Source organism: Pteropus medius, unplaced genomic scaffold (assembly GCF_902729225.1).
Source record: "Pteropus medius unplaced genomic scaffold, Ma_sr-lr_union100, whole genome shotgun sequence".
Taxonomy (NCBI): domain Eukaryota; kingdom Metazoa; phylum Chordata; class Mammalia; order Chiroptera; family Pteropodidae; genus Pteropus; species Pteropus medius.
In genome coordinates this window covers 9,142,090-9,162,386 of record NW_024340699.1, presented here as the reverse complement: position 1 = coordinate 9,162,386, position 20,297 = coordinate 9,142,090, and the positions used below count along the sequence as shown (strand labels likewise).

The following is a 20,297-nucleotide window of genomic DNA, read 5'->3' as shown; positions in this document are numbered from 1 at the left end:
ATTGTCCAGCTAATAGCTTCAGTTTGTTGATACTACTGACATTATTTTTATTTCTTAACATTATTTCTTGGTATTCCAGGTGAATATTACCAGGGTTCCACCTGCACAAATTAGGGCTCATCTGCTCTGAGGCTCCATCTTTCATACATAACGTGGAAGGAGTCACTCTTCGGAAGCAAAAAAATACTTCAGGCAATGCAGACACTCTATTGGAATTCTTTCTGGAAAGCTTCCTCCAAAAGCTGCGCCCCAGCTATGTAAACACTGAAGAGTGACACTACTACAGTTTGTGTTAACATTCTCTCTCAAAAGTGAAATAGCATTAAAGAGAAAGAAATGAGTGAACTGAATAAAAAGGTCATTTGAGTTATGGCAGGCTCTTAAATAATATTTGCACAGTCCCAAGATGTGCATAGCATTCTAAGAGGCACAGAAAAACTCTAACCTCCAAACCCCTCTGGGGCATTTTCTTAAAGATCATCCTTCCATTCTCAAGGGGCCAGCACAGTTTTATTTTATTCTTTGCAACAAAGGGGCAAAATGTTGTGGTCGTATAATATTCAGTTGAGGGACTTAAAAGTTTAGTTAAGATCTTTGAAAAAGATTATTAGCATTCATTACAACCTGCTTTGAAGAGCAGACCCTAACTGCCAGGGAAAGCGATCATCTCAGCATATGCCCTGGGCACAGAGATGTGACTCCATCCTGAACACAGCTCCTCCTGAGCACGTCCTGCCCACAGGGGCTATGTAAGGGCTCTGAGGAAATGAGTTTGGAAAACGCTGGGTTATACAAAGTTAAACAGACTTTACTGGATGCAGAAATTCTCAGAGCTTTTAATGTGTAGGGAAAATTCCTATGAGAGGGATAAAAGAGGCAGAGTTCCCCCACGTGAATTTGACCACGGAACTGTTGATCTGTGGGCCTGGGTATTTGATTTGAATATAATTTTCATCTTTAAAAAGAAATATCGTAACAGTCTTCAATTACTCAAAAATCCAGGCTCATTAATTTTTTTCTGGAATTTGATGCTAAGAAAGCAAAAACATATGAGTAAAGAAAAATTAAGACTATGTGGTATTAGGGCAGCTGCTTAGCTCAGTGGGTTACAGTGGAGTCCTAATGACACCTAGATTATGCAGTGTTTCTTGTTAGAAAATGATGGTTTTGAGTGTTATAATCCCAAATCTCATATCAGGTGCCATATGAATTTATTTCAAATAGCAAACACGATTTCCTGAGTGCTCTCCCCCGTTCCTAGAACCCTTCTAGGCTTCCACTGTCTTCACTCCCCTTGAGCATTACCTGACATGCCTTTCCTTCATGGCAGTGAGACACTGGCATGGTGACTCTTTCTTTAAACATTTGTAGAAGGAACTGGAAAAGAACTAAGAGAGATAAATAGTATACTTGCAAAGGTAATTGAGAAAGTGTTTCTATGGACTGAGTAAAGACCTAACAAAATGAATCTTAGTTCATTTAGCAAACTGTTTAACTACATATTTTGACAACAAGAGCCGCCAATCTCTAGGAAAATGACTTCTCCCTACCCGGCTCGGAGGAGCTCCGGTGTCCCTGGGTGGGGGTCAAAAAGGCTGAGAAGAGCCTTCCACACAGGCTGTGGTGAGCTTGCCCCTCAGCTCCAAGGCTTTCCTGTGAGTCCAGAGGAAGGCCAAGTCCCAGGCATGGATTAAGTCAGCGGAAATGGGAACGAGTGCAGAGCTACGTGCTCTCCAGGGTTACACCGTCCATCACTGCCGCTGGGGCCGGGCCCTCGCCTTTTATGAATTCTGTGGAACCTGTCAGCTGAGTTATAGCCATGCCGTTCTACCAAACCCATCAGCTGCTCAGTAAGTGATGTGTGCGCTTGGTGTGAATGGTGAGATCTGACGTTGCATTTGTCTCCCAAGTCTGAGTGCTAGCCAGCAAAGTGTCTAGCCAAGGGTAAAGGCAGGTGGGGAGAGTATGGGTGGGGAAGCAGCTTTTAAACTTTGCCCGAACCCACTTGTTTCTGGAATTTTACTAACAACTCTCAGAGAAAGTGTTTTCCCTCCGTGGTGTTTCTGGAATCAAAGTATGCAAATGAGTTCCCACCAGCTAATTGCATATAATTATATCTTATATAATATTTTATTGTATTACATTATATTTTGTACAATCATAATAATTACATAATCACTATTAGGCATAGCAATATGACATCGCGAAGAGCTGAGGCTCTAAAAGCAGTCTGCCTGGGTTCAACCCCAGCTCTGTCTCCTCCTGTGTGACCTTCTCTGAGTTGCTAAATTTTGAGAAGCCAATCTTTTTCTCAGTGTTTATCTATTCACTGGAGATAGAACAGTCTCTCATAAAGTTGTTTTGTGCATTAAATGTCATAAGTCACATAAAGTGCTGGGTTCTAAATTCAACAACATTGATGACAATTATTAGGATGTGTATTAATGATTAACAGTGTAGTAGTTTGGTGTAATTTCAGGAAAATTAGGCATGTCAAAGTTAAGTTCAATAAAATCTTTTCCACTAATCCTTTCCACTAATACTAACCTCCTGGTTAACGTCTAAGCTTCTATCTTTAAAGCACCATCAAATTTAGCTTCAGGTCCTAATCTGTCACCGGGCAAACACTACAGGGAAAAATCATGCTGCAGCTGCTTTCAGTCACCTACACATTAGCAAGTTTCACTGGGTCTCAAAGAATTGCCAGGGAGGAAAAGGCCATGAGCACAATGCTTACTCGGGAAAAGACTATGACACAGACCAAGGCAGGTGACCCATGATCATTGCAGTAAAAATGTCAGAACAATCCCACTCGCCACACATTTGCCATTTTTTTAAACGATTAATGACCATCTTAATGTCCACATCAAATTAACACATGTTGGAGCATTAGGGTCCAAAAAACCAAACAGCAGACTCCAGAGATTAAGTCAGGTGGCTGCCAGTCGGGTACACTGATGTGCTCGGCAGCCCTGGCTATATTACTTTTTAGTCTGGGGTTTAGTGGAAGCAAAATTTGATGAGCATGGTTAAGTTTGTGTCCAGCCACTGATTTCCATGGAGGTAAGTCAACTTAATAAGCCTTCATAAACCTTAGAGGAGAGCGTTGTCCAGGCAGAGAACAAGAAACAAGGTGTCAGGAGACTCGTTTGGGCCTTGGCACTGCCCTATATTCATGATGTGACTGTAGAAAATTTATGCGGCTCCTCTGGGCCCTAATTACCTCAATTTCAAACAAGAGTTAAGCGACATCACCTCTTAAACATTGTTTTAAATTTAAAATTAATGATCGGTTCTACGGGCAATATGAGATTATAGAGTTCTTGTGAAATAGCTGAAAAGTGTCATCCTTGATCACCATATCAAATCCAAAGCCATCACTTCTATCTGGCTTAGCCCGTTACTTAACCCTTTTACAATATATTGTGGCCCCTATGTTTTAAATTAGTGTGCATTTTTAAAAGTAATCTAAACATTATCATATCCAGCAATATTCTGAAAATTGTTTTTTCCCCTTGAGATAGATCTAGATTTATTCATTTCGGTACATACAGATCTATCACATTCTTTTAATCGCAAGATGGTGTTCCTTAGGATGAACGCTCTGCGGCACATCTGGCCATTCTCCTAGTGGGCATCTGTGTGGTTTTCTACATTGTGATATCACAAACACAGCTGCAATAATCTCTTTGTGCACATGTGTGAGTACTTTTCTAGGTTAGATACCCAGCAGTGGAATCACCGCAGTGTTGATAGAGTGTTACTTAGCAGCCAGACAAGGACATTTAAAAAGGTGTTAATAATTATACCAGCACGACAGGCACAGATTGAAACCATCCTGGGGAAACCAGGGTGTATGGCCTCCCCAGACAAGGAGCATTTTTAAAAACATAGCGACGAATGCTACCTATAGCAAACTGAATGGGATAATTTTGAGCTTTTGAATTCTACTATCTAAAGTTTAACTCCTCCCCCCTGCAAAATGAAAGATAAAATGTCAAAAGTTTGCTAATCTTCAAATGCCAGCTAAATACTTTTCCTCGCTGAAACGCACAATTCATTAACAGAAGGCACACCTCAGCTCAGTTTCTTCCAGTCCCAGTTTTGATAGTCTGTAAGCCCCTCCCCCGGGGGACAGGGCGCCATTCTTCATTTAAGGCCCCACTGCAGTGTCCGGAACGGAAGTACTAGCAGAATGGAAGTACTAGCAGAATGGAAGTACTAGCAGAAGGGAAAGACGAGCTTTAGCCCGACTGCTCCTTAGTGACCAGTCCTTTCTCTCCACTGCAAGGTCATTGCTTTCTGCACTGTGTGGCCAGAAAAAGGCCCTTTCTGAGTGTGGCACTATGGTTTCTATCATCTTTGATTCCTCTCCATGTCGGCCTGCCCTATGAGCATGTCCTCTTTTCTCCTTCTTTTATTAATGCATATCTGGTTCCTTCGGGTCTTTCTCATGTTTCACAACCACTGAAAAATGCAAATACTCCATTAAGTGATCAAGCACAAACAATATTCAATTTTAATTTTATCCTGCAAGTCTCTTGATTGAAAATCAAAGGTTATCATCAGAGCCTCACTTCAGTAAAGAGCTTTCTTCGCAGACATAAAAGAAATATGATAGTGTAATTATCAACAAGTCATTTGCTCCACCGATAGTCACAAGAATTAGAGAGCCTCCAACTTTGCAGCAAAGGAAACTCTAGAATTCCTACCTCGACTAGCAATGAGGACTGTATATATCAGGTGTAAAATAAGTAGAATCAATCTATTCACTTAAGAGTGTGCAACACTCCTGGGTGTCATCTTGGGTGATAGGTAGTTATATAAACATGGCCTAGTTTACCAAAAGTTTACAATCTAACTGGGGAGTCAACACTGGTGAGAGCAACTGAAACAAGGTAGCAAGAAGTATTAGAACTTCCCAGTCAGATTGGTTGCTGAGAATTTTGCTTCACTAAAAAGGCTGTCTTTTATTCAAGGAAATACTGTGATTTGGTGGCTCGACTGTATCAACCCCACTGGCTTTAAATGTTGGGTAATAAGAGAGCAATACATGTGACCATCTTCTGCCCCAATCTCCCAGAGAGCGAGCATATTTACCATGAATGAATTCAATCTTGGACTTGGAAGATGAAGAACAAAGGTTGGTTCGTCTCTTCACAGCATAATGCTTAAGAGCGTGTGTTCTGAAGCCTGATTCCTGCTTTCAAGTTTGGGCTCCATTACTTACTGGCTGCGTGAGCTGGGCATATTACTAACATTTCTAAGCCTCAATTTTCTCAACTGAAAATAGAGATAAAATAGTATTATCTTGTATTTTCTGTATATATACCTTTGATATTCTGAAGATTAAATGAGTTAATATATGCTATATTCTTGGACTGGTGCCTGGCATATAAAAGGGCTCAAAATCTTGTTGTTATTAAAAGCAATATCTTACACTTTGAAATGTTATTTAACCACTAATAACCTAATTTAACCCATTATGTGCCAGGTACTATTCTAAGTGCTTTAAAATGTATTAATTTGTTTGGCCCTTGAACGATCCTAAGAGAAGTAGTATCATTCTCCTCACATTATGGATGAGGGAACTCAGGCACAGAAAGGTTGCCCATGGCTAGCTAGTGGCAGAGCCATCTGCCACACCGCTCTCACCACTTGAATCTTGTATTCCTACAGTTCCGGAGTAGGGATAACCGGGAGGGCCAAGAACATAGTATGACCAAAGAGACATTGACAAAAGGACCCCTGCCAAGTGGCTGGTTCCTTAGACCCACATATGTGCAGACATGGGTCATGAATAATAGGCTCCCATTTTGACAAACACATCTAGAATTATTTTGTCCCACATCTAGGCAGCAGACAGCTTGTTTAGAGAGAGGATCTGTGAATCATACATTCTTAGAGGACTCTATTCTCAGAATTTCAGCAGCTAATGATTCAGCCTGACAGAGTAAAGCATGGAAGTCAGGAAGACCTCAAATGCAGCTTGCCTTCTCATTAACTGCCTGAGTGACCCGCTGTTCTGCTTAAAAGTTCCCCATGTTATATTTGAGTATCAACATGAGAAAATGAGAAAGGGAGAATCAAGGAGCGTTTAAATATTCCTGGCCTAGTGTGACATATTTCTTATAATCTTACAGAATTCAGCATAAAATTTTTTGAGAGGTAAGATTTTCCCTGATAGATTACTTTTCTAAACCAAATTATATTCTTTAATCATATTTACTACCAGGATTAAATCTCGAATCACCGATCTCACACCTGCATTTCCTGCATTTCTTGTATTTACCAACTCACTTTTAATGTATCATCTCAGTTCTCTGTGTGGACTCTTTAGTAAAACACCTTGATCATTGTCCCTTGATGGTTTAACATGGCTGAACTGTTCATAATGAAAATTTCCTTTAAATGTTAAAAATAGATGTAGATAATGAATGTCAGTGAAGGAAAGAATCTGCTCAACAATGAAGGTTCCAGATCTTTTCTTACAGGAGTTTTACTCTAATTGGTTATGTGTATGTGACCTGCCAATTCTCCAATTCATTTTTCTCCATATGGTCAGACAAACTGAGAAATGAGCCAAAATTATTAAAGCATTTGAGTGATTAGACATTAGCTAGATGACCTTGGACAAGTGAGTTAATCTTCTTGGGTCTCATTTTCCCATCTGTAAAGTGAGAACAGTGGGTTGAATTCAGGGAGCTAGGTCTGCAATTAATATTAGCTGTTGTTGTTCTTGCTTCTGCTGCTGATTTGAGTACAGATTTTCAAAGTACCAAAACCACTTTTAAGAAACTAATAATCAGCATTAGTTCCCCCAAATATTATGCAGTCTTTATTTGCTTTTGCTCAACAGTTTTCTCCTTATTTATTTCTAATTCATTTGGCTCTTACCAGAGATAATTTCTAATTCTCTGATTTTGTTGATTTTATTAACTTGCACTAAATCTCTTGAAAATTTCAAGCAGGGGATAAATGCACTGGGGTGAGGACAGCTGGTCGCTGTCCAGGGTCTAAATGTGTTCTGAGTTTGCCCTGTGATGATCCAGTCTCCTCCGGGTCCGTACAGACTCTCTTTGGCTCACTGTTGGTTCTGGTCCAGGAGCCGTCTGTTGAAGAGGCCGCTGTGGTGCCATGAGAAGCCAGACAACGACAGCTGTGTTAGGATGTGAAAGGGCTTTGTAGATCACTTACTCTGGGAATTATGAAACCTAAAGTGTCTACAGGGACGAGCAAATGGTGTGAATGAATCTAGCTGGGCATGAGAAGGTGTGAATGAGACCCCGCTCCACTCAAAGGGTACAAAACTGTTCATATCACAGGGATTGTGGATTGGTGCCTTGTGGGGATATGGACTCAGGCCACCACTGAGATGCCAGAAATCCAGATGGTTTTCTATGTGGCATCTCTTGGTTTTAAAATGTTACCAATTAATTCAATTTTTAAGACATTGTATAGGCCAAATTAAAAATAACCATTTACCACATCTGCTAGCTTTGACATTCTGTTTTATCCTTGGTCTTTTGAATCTAAATTTAGTGCTTTCCAATGATCCTTCCACCAAAAAGTGTAAGCTCCTTAAGCAGAACCTGTCAGTATAGGTCGCTGATACACCCCAGTGCAGCTGATGACTCAGAGGAGGTATTCAATATTATTTTCTTTTCTGAATGAAGGAATCAATGAGATTAATCTAAGCATGCTGAAGAAGAGAAAGTTATTGATATGGGTTATAAAAGAGTCAGAAAGGGTAGGGCATGGTTACTTGAGCCTTAGGATATAGCATGAGGGAAGCATCAAATTGAAAATCAACAAACCATGGGGGATGGAGGAAAGCAAATAAAACAGAATGAAAGAACATGGCTGTAGTCTAGGCTTGCTTCAAAGGGCTCTCTTCGGGATGCAAAATCCAGAAGATGGCCATACCACGGAGCTTCTGAGGAATGAGGGCATACATTTGTTTCTTCATTCAAAAGCTTCATTTGAAAGGGCATCCTTGGTAAACTGAGAGTGTCAATCCAAGTCCGTCACCAACATGTTGTGTGATATATGGGTCAAGACACTTGAGTTTTACGAACTTATTTCCTCATTTGTAGAAATGGACACGATCCTACCCACATTATCAGTTTGGCATCCAGAACTGAGGATTAAACAAGATAGTGTTCACTTCCTCTTGCTCAATACACAAAAAGTTCTCAAATGGGACCAACATTGTAGTTATTGCTGTAACACATAAGCATCTAATGTCTCTGATAAAATAATGGCTTAAACCAGTGAGATCATTTTTTAGACCAATTTTGGCTAGAAAATTTCTAGGCAAAGGCCATGATAAGATGATACTATCACCACTAAATTCAATATAATGAAGTCTGAAATACCTCTGTTCATAAACTACTCACTTCCACAAAGCCAAAAGCATAAAAACTATCACAAAAAAATCATAGGAAATTTTAGTATGTTTGTGTGTTTGTTTTATTTCAAATTTTCTTGAGCTCCTTTTAGGTAATGCATTTAAGTACCATCTTATAAAGAGTCAAAAAAGCTAGTTGAAAATAGGACCAAACAGTACTCTGCCGTCAGCTACTTTCCTTGGCATTGAGCTTGCTCTATTCCCAAGGCATTCTTGGGGGAAAGAGGAGAGCAAGGTTCTAGTGAGGCTCTATGTTGCCCTAGCCATATATCAAGCTGATAAATAAGACTCAGGCAGAGTGGAATTTAAATGAATCAACTTTGTGTACAGAGAGAAAGGTTATCTCAACTCTGGGGATGAGTACAGCCAAATAGTTTCCATCAGGATCCACAAAGCTCTATAAACTTCAGTATCGCATTCCGACTCTCCTAGCACACTAATGAAATAGTAAAAGTATAGCTGTCCTTTAAATGTTTGTGCCTGAAGTTATGACCTGTTTCAAATGACAGGAAACTGGAAACATCATTTTAATGGTTATGAATGCATTTAGAAAGCAGACTCAGTGTCTAATGAGAGTTGAGAAGGCACTACAATTAAGGAATAATTTACTACCAAAAAAATCAATTTGAAAATTCTATACAAGAAGATTATCACCCACTAAATTGTCCTTCTTTAAAACTGCAGGCCCTAAAATGATACTTCTGAACAAGAAGTTTTACAAACGATAAATGCTAATTAAGTAATCTATTCGAATGAGTTGACAGAAAGAAGAAAAAAAAAGGAATCGTGTCCTGTGAAAAAGAGTCCGGTTAAAAACCTCAACATTTATTGCTGCTGCTGCTGCTACTTTTGATTTTTCTTTATTGAAAACTGGTGGCATTGGGCAATTGACTGGACCACTCTGTTCCCATTACCTGCATACATTATGAATACGATGCAATATAAATGTTCAGACACAGACTCACACACATACATATATTCCGCCACACATACACAACGCACCCACACTCCACCGCACAGAGTGACACGTAAAGAATTCTGTTTTTGATGTAAAGAATTTAAGTAGACAGAGACAGCAATGGATTGCAGGAATTTCAAAGGTAGAGGAGAATGCCATGGCTAAATAAGATCCTAAGAAAACACAAATGTGTACACGTACACACACACACATATTCATCACATAAGAAAAGATGAATTTGCGTGCAGCTAAGACTATTTAAGATCCTTTGCAAGCAGAGCAACAATCCTGAAAACCAACAGATAACAAGAAAGGGCATGTAAACAAGAGCTGCCCCTGAACACACAATGTAAATATATATATGCCTTACTGTTAAAATGTACAGCTAAAACTTATCAGATTTCGTTAACCAATGTCACCATAAAAAGTAAATGAATTAAAAAAAATAAATAAATAAGAGCCACCTGAAAATAAAGAATGGTCTGGCCTACAGGTGAAAGAAAACAAAAGACATTGAAGAAGAAAACATAATTACTTTCCACTTCTCATATCCAAGGCCCCTCACATCATCAAGTCTTTCAGTAGATGCCATTTTCTAAAGGAGCAAGGTGCCTCGGCTGTCCTCCAGCCTGATGCTCATGGGCGCCCAGTGAGCCCATGACCTCGGGTCTCAGAGATCTTGAATGATAACATCATGCTGGAGAAGACACCGATTTTGACCCAGCAAACAGCATGCAAATGAAAACAAAAGGACATGTAACAGCTCTGTGGCACTCTGGACGTAAAGACAATGGGGAATTATTTCCCCAGTTGATCAGAAAACGCATCCCTTTCGATTTCTTTTCTTTGGTGTCTAGGCATCCTGTGGCACTTGTAGATATGATTTGGTGACACAAAACAACTCTCATCTTGTGTTGGTTTTGCACAATTAAGCAAAGGGCGTGAAGTCAGTTTTTTACCGTTTGTGTGATACCAACATCTTGGCTAATTATGGGAAACTTTAATATTGTGCCCTTTAACTTGAACACAGACAGAAAAGTATTAAATATGAGCGTTGATTTAATATCATGTGAAATTAAGCCTGAAAGACATTATGTCCTCATAAAGCATAATTACTCCTAAAGTTTTATCTCAAATAGTCTCAGAGGGACTCTTACCAGCAGGTAATAAATAGAGTTGGAAAAATGTCACTGACAACATTAAACATCCCCCCGTCTGAACGTGGAGGGCAATTTTATGTACAACTAAGTGTGGTGGGAACAACTCTTGCTTCTAAAAGCGTCACTGGCCCTGATGGCTTGTGCCCATCATGACACGGAAGGAGAACTGAAGAGAGGGTTCTGATAAACAGCGGTCTGTACAAGGTCTGAATGTGCGTGGATGCAATAGAGCCTTAATAAGAATTGAGAGAGGCATAAAACTTTTCAATTAATAATAATCTTTCTTTTTAAATTCTCTGCTTCTAAGAGTAGCACATATCTGACCTGTTAAATAAATTAACTGAATAGGGGCTATACTGTTGGCATAAAATAAAATAAGGTAAAAACACTCATGAAGGAATAAATCCAGAAAAGAAATGAAGACATTGAGATATTAGCAGTCAGAACCACAACTGCCAGCAACTTTGCCAAAGAGCATCAACAAAAGAAGGAATACTTTTCCAAGGGACCTTGTGGGGCCCCGAGGGGTTTGCTTGCCACTCTCATTTCCAGTTGACTCACACTCCAAATATGTGAAGGGCCCAGAAATTGTGCCTTGCCCAAGATGGTGCACGGGGGCAGATGATGAGCTTGCTCGGGATGATAAATCAAGTATGTGCACGGGAGAGGGACTATGGTCCAGAGAGACTGGAACTGGTGGCCTCGCCAGAAGAAAAGGGACACCTGCCATGTTCTCCGGAAAGCTGCGACCTAAAAGCGCATGGCCATCAGTCCAAATGCCTCTAGAATCTCACTTGAAATTGCTTCTTGGCTTCCTTTAGTCTTGTAGCTGGAGGGATAATGGTTCACTTGGGGGACTTCATTGCTATTCTCCCTTCCGGGTCATCTGCTGAGGATGTGACATATTGTTTTTATTCAGAGCTAAACATTTAGTGCTACAAACCACAGGAAAGCTCCCTGGCACAGAGGGGAATGATGCCGAAAACAGGTCAGTGAATTTTTATGAATCAGGCCTGAGAAAAAGTAAGCACGTCTCCAACTATAGGCAGCACAATCAATCTGCAGATCTTTTTAAAAAGTTAAAAGAGTGAGCAATAAATCAGCAGTGAGTGGTAGGTAGGTCCTTTGCCATTGATCTGTCTTGAGATGCAATTTTAAATGACTTTGTAGTGACTTTGCCTATGTAATTTCAGGGCTCTAAAGAAATTTTCCTTCTATGTTCCATGCGGTGGCTCACTTGGAAGAATCCTGCTTCCTGCAGGTGGCCCACCTCTAACAATTAGATGCCTGTCTGATGGCTCCTCTTTCTTGTAAATAGGCGGACTTGGGACCTGGATTTCTGATTCTAATCACCTAAAGCTGAGAAAGCCATCTGGGCCAGGAAGACGTGTCATAAGAACGTCTGGTTCAGCTAACGCCAGGCCACAGACATGGAAACGAGCCTGGCTCCGGTGCCATTAAGAGTAAACTTCAAGTGTCATCATTGCTCTTCCATGATGAACCTGTTCCAAGTGCTGGGAGAAGGGCACCCTGGTGACTTGCAGAGTCATAAAAAAACAATGATGGTGCAGAAGTGGAGTGGCATTTTGTAACTCGAGCTGTACAAGAGGCAATTGGCAGGAAATAGCTGAGGGTTAGGCCTGGGGAAAGGACTCTGTGATATTTAGCACAAAGTATATCTTATGCTATTGTTTATCCCCTCACATCTTTCCAAAAGCTCCAAATCTTGATGACAACCCTTATAAATGATGATCTTGGAGTGTATCATTCAAAATGACATTGACTTTGGGGTAGAATGAAAGCTCTTATTTTTACTGAGGACTCACGATGTAAAACAAAGTAGACATATGGGTTGGGAGAGCAGAACAGAATTCGAATCCTTGCTCTGCTACTTAGAAGTTGCATATGTTGGTCGAGTAACTAAACCTCAGTTTCTTCATCCATAAAATGGGAATGATAATGCCCATCTTGCAGGGCTATCATAAAGATGAGCATGAGGAAAATGTCCCCTGACCGATACCTGATGGAGAGTAGGTTCATAACAAACATTTAAACCTTCTTTAAAAAGCAAAACATCTTTTAAAATTAATTGCAAATTGAATAACGCCTTTCTGAAATGCTACACATCCCATGTATTTTATTTCCTTAATTTAATCACTCCGATCCTGTGTCAGCCAATAGCGGGAAATGTTCCACACTGTCCCATATGGTAGCTGCCAGCAACATGTGGCTATTAGTACTGGAAATGTGGCTAGTGTGACCGAGGACTTGAGTTTCTAATTTTATTTAATTCTAACTAATTTAAATTTAAATAGCTTCATGTGGTAAGTGGCTCCTGTAGTACTAGGCAGCACATCAAGTCTGAGGCCTGAGAGATAAAGAAGGTAGGATCTGGAAATGCAGACATAGCAAAGGTGAGAGAATTAGGCACAGACTTTACATCGGCAGCAGCTACTGAAAGGAGGTTGACGCTCGGCCTCGCTGGCATTCACTCTGGGGACTGGTGATTAGGCCAGAAATAGCACCAGACAGCAGCTCTCTTTGCCGGAGCCAAGTTCTGTGACCTTGGACAAGTTTCCCAATTTTTCTCTACCTGCTTTCTCATCTATGAAATGGGAATAATGCCTCGGGGTTGTTTTCAAGGTGAAATGTAATCATAGGTGTCAAACAAAATGTATTGGAACCTGTAAAATGAGGGGCAGTTGCAAACACAGTTCACCGTATCCTTGGTTTTATAACACTGGTCATGATTCAATCTTTTTTGAGGTATATTGTGCAAATAAAATTGTAAGATATTTAAGTGTACAATGTGATGATTTGATAAACGTATACATTATGAAAAGATCCCCCGCCTATTGAGTTAATTAACATGTACACCACCTCACATATTTGCCTCTTTTTTATGTGTGTGAGAACATTAAAATTCTACTCTCTTAGCAAATTATAGTATAAAATAGATACAGTGTTAGCAACTATAGTTACCGTATTATACCATAGATTCTCAGGCCCTTTTTATCAATCTCTCCTGATTTCCCCTACCACCTAGCTCCTGGCAACCACTTTTCTACTTTATTTATATGAATTTGATTTGTTTTTTAGATTCCACATATAAATTATATCATTCAGTCTTTCTCTATGTGACGTATTTCACTTAGCACAATGCCCCATATTTATCCATGTTGGCACAAATGACAGGACTTCCTGCTTTCTTAAGGTCAAATAATATTCCATTGTATAGATAGAGCACATTTTCTTTATCCATTCATCTGTCAGCACACACTTTGCTTGTTTCTATACCTTGGCTGTTGTGAATACTGCTGTTATAAACGTGGAGGTGCAGATAACTCTTTGAAATGATTTCATTTATTTTAGGTATATACCCAGAAGTGAAATTTCTGGGTCGTATGGTAGTTCTATTTTTAATTTCTTAAAGAAACTCCATACTGTTTTTCATGTTGGCGGTACCAGTTTACATTCACACCAACAGTACACAAGAGTTTCTTGATTTATGTCTGTTTTTACGCCGATATCATGCTGTTTTGATTACTATAGCTTTGTAATATAATTTGAAATCAGGATGTGTGGTGCCTCCAGCTCTTTTCTTCTTTCTCAAGATTGCTTTGGCAATTTGGGGTCTTTTGTGGTTCCATACAAATTTTAGGATTGTTTTTCTATTTCTGTGAAAAACGCCATTGTGATTTTGATAGAATTGCATTGGATCTGTAGCTTGTTTAGGGTAATATTTATTCTTCCAATTCATGAACACAGACGATTTTTCTATTTATTCGTGTCATCTTCAATTTCTTTTATCATTGTCTTATAATTGTCAGTGTATAGATCTTTTATCTTGGATAAATTTATTCCTGTTTCTTTTTTTCATACTATTGTAAATAAAATAGTTTTCTTAATTTCTCTTTCTGATAGTTTGTTGTTGGTGTATAGAAATACAACTGATTTTTGTATGTTGACTTTGTATCCTGCAACTTTACTGAAATTGTTTATCAGTTCTTACAGTTATTTTTTTGTTGGGGTTATTAGGCTTTTCTACATATATCTTGCTATCTGAGAATAGAGACAATTTTACTTCTTCTTTTCTGATTTGAATGCTTTTTAATTCTTTTTCTTGTCTAAGTGCTCTGGCTAGGACTTCCAATACTATGTCGAATAAAAGTAATGAGAGTGGGTATCCTTATCTTATTCCTGGTCTTAGAAACAAAGCTTTCAGTGCATCACCATTAAATATGATGTTAACAATAGACTTGTCATATATGGTCTTAATTATAAAGAATATTCCATCTATATCCAGTTTGTTGAGAGTTTTTAATCATAAAGTGATGTTGAATTTTGTCAAATGCTTTTTCTACATTTATTGAGATGATAATATAATTTATATCCTTCATTCTGTTAATGTTGTTTATCGCAATGATTAATTTGTGTATGTTGAATTATTCTTGCATCCCTGGAATAAATTTCATTTGATCATGGTGTATTACCCTTTAAATTTATTATTAAATTTGGCTAGCTAAAATACTGTGGAGGATTTTTACATCTACATTCATCAGGGATATTGGCCTATAGTTTTGCGGGAGGTTTTTTAGTGTCCTTGTCTGGTTTTGGTATCAAGTCAATGCTGGCCTTATAAAATGAGTTTAGAAGTGTTTTCTCCTCTTCTATTTTTTGGGAAGACTTTGAGAAGGATTGGTATTAGTTTTTCTTTAAATGTTGGTATAATTTACCTGTCAAGCCATCTGGTTCTGGAATTTGTTGTTGTTGGGAGGTTTTTAATTACTGATTCAATCTCCTTACTAGTAATTGGTCTGTTCGTATTTTCCATTTCTTCATGTTTCAGTCTTAGTTTCTAGGAATTTATTCATTTCTTTTACATTGTACAATTTGTTAGTATATAAGTGTTTATAGTAGTCTTTTATGATCCTTTGTATTTCTGTGGTTTCAATTGTAATATCAACTCCTTTCATTTATAATTTCATTGATTTGAGTCCTCTCTCTTTTTTCTTGGTAAGTCTAGCTAATGATTTGTCTATTTTGTTCATCTTTTCAAAAAAAAATGGGTCTATTTCATTATTTCATTTATTTCAGCTCTGATCTTTGTTATTTCCTTCCTTCTTCTAACTTTGGACTTAGGTTGTTTTTCTTTTTCTTGTTCCTTGAGGTGAAAAGTTAAGTTGTTTACTTGAGATCTTTCTTTTTTTCCTTAATGTAGGTTTTTATTGCTATAAACTTCCCTCTTAGAATTGCTTTTGTATCCCAGGAAGCACTGGATGAGACATTGTGTTCAGTACTTTCTACTCATCTCCCTTATTATTCCTTACAGTACTTTGAGGCAGTTTATTACTTTTCTTATTTTTCAAATGAGAAGACTAAGTCTCAGAGAGGCTTAGTAACTTGTGCATGGTCACACAGCTAATAATCAGTGGAGTCGGGATACAAACTCAGGGATGTCTGACTTCTAAATCTGTGCTTTTAGCCAGTATTCTATATTGACTCAATAAAATAAATTAGGAAAAAATCAAAAACAAAACAAAAAACAAATCCCATAAGTTTTGGTATATTGTGTTTCCATTTTCATTTGTCTCAAGATACTTTTGATTTCTCTTTTGATTTCTTTGACCCACTGGTTGTTCAGAAGCTTGTTGTTTAACCTCCACTTATTTGTGAAATTTCTAGTTTTCTTCTGAGATCGATTTCCAGTTTCATACTATTATGGTTAGAAATAATGTTTGATATGACTTTAATCTTCTAAAATTTATTTGGTCTTGTTTCGTGGCCTAACATATGATCTATCCTGGAGAGTGTTCCATGTGCATGTAAAAAGAATGTGTATTCTGCTGCTGTTGAATGGAAGGTTTCTGTATGTCTGTTTGATCCATCTGGTCTAATTTGTGGGTTAAGTCCAATCATAATTCCATCTATAGCAAGTTATTTGTCTTCATGGGTATGAAAAAGCACTACCCAAGACTCATATATTTTGAGGAATTTTTCCCTCAGCAGGTGGAAATTCATTTGTGTTTCTTTCTCTATTCCTTCCAACATCAGCCCATCTCTTAACTTGGGGACCACATTTCAAAGACCAAATGTCCTAATTTGAGAGTCAATTCTAAAACATAGAGCAGAAACAAACATATTCTTAGAGTATATATGATTATGCCTATATGTACATGAGGATACATAATTATATTTACGAATAGCTCAAAATCACATATGCTTATGTACTTTAATGATTTTCCTCAGCTGTTAAAAATGCCTCAACAAATCGAGAGTTGCTACCAAAGGACCAGCTATAAAACAAAGCCCAGCTTAAATTAAAGGTGAAGCTATTAACAATTGTCCTGCAGCCTGTAAGACTCTAATGAGTTCCTTTCCAGCATTAGTGAATGTGAACTTCAGCGAAAATGGAGCTACAAAACCCACTGGGGTTTCCCTTGCTTGTTGTTCATTGAAAGCTTTTCTTGGGAATGGCCTGATCTAAATTGTTCCATTACAGGTTCTTAGATAAAGACAGAGCAAGTGAGGATGTAAACACTTCATTAGAGATAGAGAATTTTTTATAAAATGCAAAATGCTTCAGCAAGAAGTACCTGCACGAGAGATATCTGTGACAGGGACAGAGCAATGGTAAGCACTGGGCTCTACAAGTGGAGGCTTTCTCAACTGCAGCTCTATTGACAGTAGAGGCCAGGTAACTTCGTTGTAGAAGCCGTCCTGTGTGTTGCAGGGTGTTTAGAATGTCCCTGGCCTCTCCCCATTCGATGCCAATAGCAACCTCCTCCCAGTTGTGACAACCAAAGATGTACCGGACTTTCCAAAATGTCCCCTGAGGGTCAAAATTGTGTCTGGATGAGCACACAGCTCTAGAGAAAGTCAGACCTGGTTCAGTCCCTCTCTGCCATTTCCCAGCTGTGGAACCTTGAGCAAGGGTTTGACCTCTCTGAGCCTTAATTTCCTCATGTGTAAAATAGAGATAATTGCACTTTGCAATTGTGCTGGGTTGATTGTGAAGATTAAATTAGAGAATGTGTGTAAAGCATTTACAATGTCTGGCAAATATTCTTCACGACGTGGAAGCTGCTACTATCATCTCTGAGTACTTTGGTTTCTAAAACATCCCAGGCAAATAAGCGGCAGACTCAGCGCCTTCTCTGCGGGAGTCCAATTACCAGCCACTTGGTCTAAACAGGGAGCAAGCAGAGAAGGAGAAATGGCCAAAAGAACCTTCCCTCCTAGAGATGCACTGTTAGAGCCTCCAGATGAAAGCAGGCTCTTCCTCTGAGATCGGGCTTGTTGATATGGCCCAGACACCGTAATTTCTCTTTAGTAGCCCTAGGAGTGGATGGACACCACGTGCAAAATAAGTCGCTGGTCTATGAGCACAAAACCATTTCACTAGTGTACAAAATGCCTCAGTGGCCATTAGATGTGGATCCCAAGTGCATGTCCAACCACATCTTTGACTTTACTTTGGGGTTTCTAAAACCTCACACTTAAATTTGCACATCCTTCCACCTGCACGATTGTGACAGACTGTGCGCTCTGTGAGGGAAGCAGCTCTGCTCTGGCCACTGCTGTGTTCCCAGTGTGCGGGACAGTGCCTGGCTCAGAGAAGGACTCAATAAGTATTTATCAAATGATAGTATTTCCCTCTAAACAACATCTGTGTTCTCAGCACCCCAACAGTGCTGTTTCGCGCATTTCTGGTGGGATGAGAGCTGGTGGCAGTCTTTATGCGTTGCCCCCACACCCCCCAGACTCTCTACAGAGCTTAAACTTAGGACTGCTCCTAATTCTTTTTGATAGTAAAGCAAGGAGGCCGGGATCGGTTTGCCCCTGGCAGGGTGATTTGGTAGAAAGACAACAGGCTTTGGTGACTGGCTGGTTCCAGCTCTAATATCTGCTAGGTGTGTGACCTTGGACAAGTTAATTCATCACTTTAAAACTTGGTCTCTTCCTCTGTTGGAAGTGGGCGTAACAGTAGCAACCCCAAAGGTTGTGGTGATGGAAGGTCGTGCAATGCCTGGTGTTGGTAGATACTCAGTATTTACTGAACGAACGAAAGAAGGTCAAACTTAGGACTGCTTAGTAATCCTCAGTGAGAGAAAAATGTCTTCATATTCATTAGCAATTAGTATCCTATCTACTTCCAACGATTCAACACCTGCTGAGATAATAAACCTAGTATAGGAGATGTTTATGAGTAAAATGGAATAGTCTTTCTGAAGGCAACAAACATTTCAGATATAGCCAGGTTCAGGAGAGTTGATTTTAGGAAACCAGTCTGACTCTGCAAATAAATGTTCAAACATCCTCTTGTCAGAAAGTAAAAATTCCCTGGCTGCTATAGTTACCCCAGAGTGTTCTCACTTCGTTCAAGTCTGAGTAGGACAGAGGAGCCAGATCACAGCGGTGTGAGCATAGCACATGTGAGTCATTTGGATGCCTGGATGTAGATGCCACCATTTTGCTCGCTGCCTCCTGGGGACCTTCTACCACAGCACATGACACAGTGCATGTGTCCAATCCCTATCCTACCTTTTCCACTTCAGTTTGATGTTGGACATCATGCAGCCCATACACAGGACATGATGACGAGTTACATTATGCTGGAAGGAGTGGGGCATTTCATCAATTCCAGCCTGCCACAGAGTCCGCTCCCAACATGCTTTGTGCCTGGCAGCCTGGAGCTATTTATATTTAGGACCCGGTTTTAAATCAGTTCTTGCAGAAAGGAGAACCTAGAGGTTGCAAAAGGGCAGCTTTCAGATGTGTTTGGTTTGACAAACCCCCCAAATTATTTTTAAACATTTAAACTCATAACTAGAAATTAAAAGTTGGGATATTTAACACTAAATTCTGGCTTTTTCCAAAAAGTTATTGGCCCTAATAACACTGGACCTGAATATCATTTAAAAATGAGGGCTGCAGCTGTGCAACCACTGTCCTCTTGATGGCATTTTCTCTCTGCCAATCTTTCCCAGTCTGCTTCACTCACTTATGTACCCCTAAAGGCATCTGGGTTTGCAGCTCTTACTAAGCCCACTATAAAATAATAATAATGATACCTCCTTTTACTGAATACTCTGCGTGGCCTCAAAGAATTCTCACAATCCAGTGAGAGAAATATGACTAGTATCTCTGTTTTATAAATAAGTTACTGAGGCTCAGAGAGATTACTTGCTCAGGGTCACACAGCCAGAAAGTGGAAGAGCAGGGATTCAAACTGGAATATCCCTGGTCCCAGAGGCCAGTTCCTTCCCTAACACTGAATGGCTTTGGTTGGGGAGCAATTACAATGGTGCCCCAGGCCCTCCGTGCAGGCACTCCCACATGGAGATGGATCCTTGTTGGCAGTGATTTGGGGGCTAATAAGCCCACAAATGAGCTCCATAAGGTGTTACTGATGGAAATTCTGATGCAGCTAATACAGTTACTGCTTACTGAACTGCAGCCACGACGGTGTTTATATCAGGCTGTCACTGCCTGTCCAAATGATGGGGAGCCTTCTTAACCGACTCAGGAGGAGGAATTGATTGAGAGGTCTCCGTGTGACTGAGGATGAGCTGAGGGGGCTTCCTGAGGTCACTGGCATCCTAAAGGCCCATGGTTCTGGCCAGCCCCTTCCCTCCTTGCTCCCACGGGCTCTCCTCCTGCCACCTGCAGCCTGCCCCTCACTCCTCTTACAGAGCAGTTGCTCAGAAATGAGACCTCAGAGGTGTGTTTGAAGGCACCGGTAGAAATCCCAGACAGGTAGATGATA

At 39.7% G+C, this 20,297-nt stretch overlaps 2 protein-coding genes across 7 annotated transcripts in view; one reads left to right on the top strand and one right to left on the bottom strand.

Annotated features, from left to right (window-relative positions):
• The window catches only part of DOCK2 (dedicator of cytokinesis 2), a 366,360-nt gene that overhangs the window by 134,120 nt on the left and 211,943 nt on the right, over positions 1–20,297 (bottom strand). The window lies entirely within an intron of this gene.
• The window catches only part of INSYN2B (inhibitory synaptic factor family member 2B), a 108,616-nt gene that overhangs the window by 51,575 nt on the left and 36,744 nt on the right, over positions 1–20,297 (top strand). For 2 of the 6 annotated variants that reach the window (XM_039877614.1, XM_039877608.1), the window contains exon 2: positions 4,980–5,143. The exons of the other annotated variants lie outside the window; for them this stretch is intronic. The gene's annotated coding sequence lies outside the window, so the exon portion shown is untranslated. The remainder of the gene's footprint in view (positions 1–4,979; positions 5,144–20,297) is intronic. 6 annotated transcript variants of the gene reach the window in all.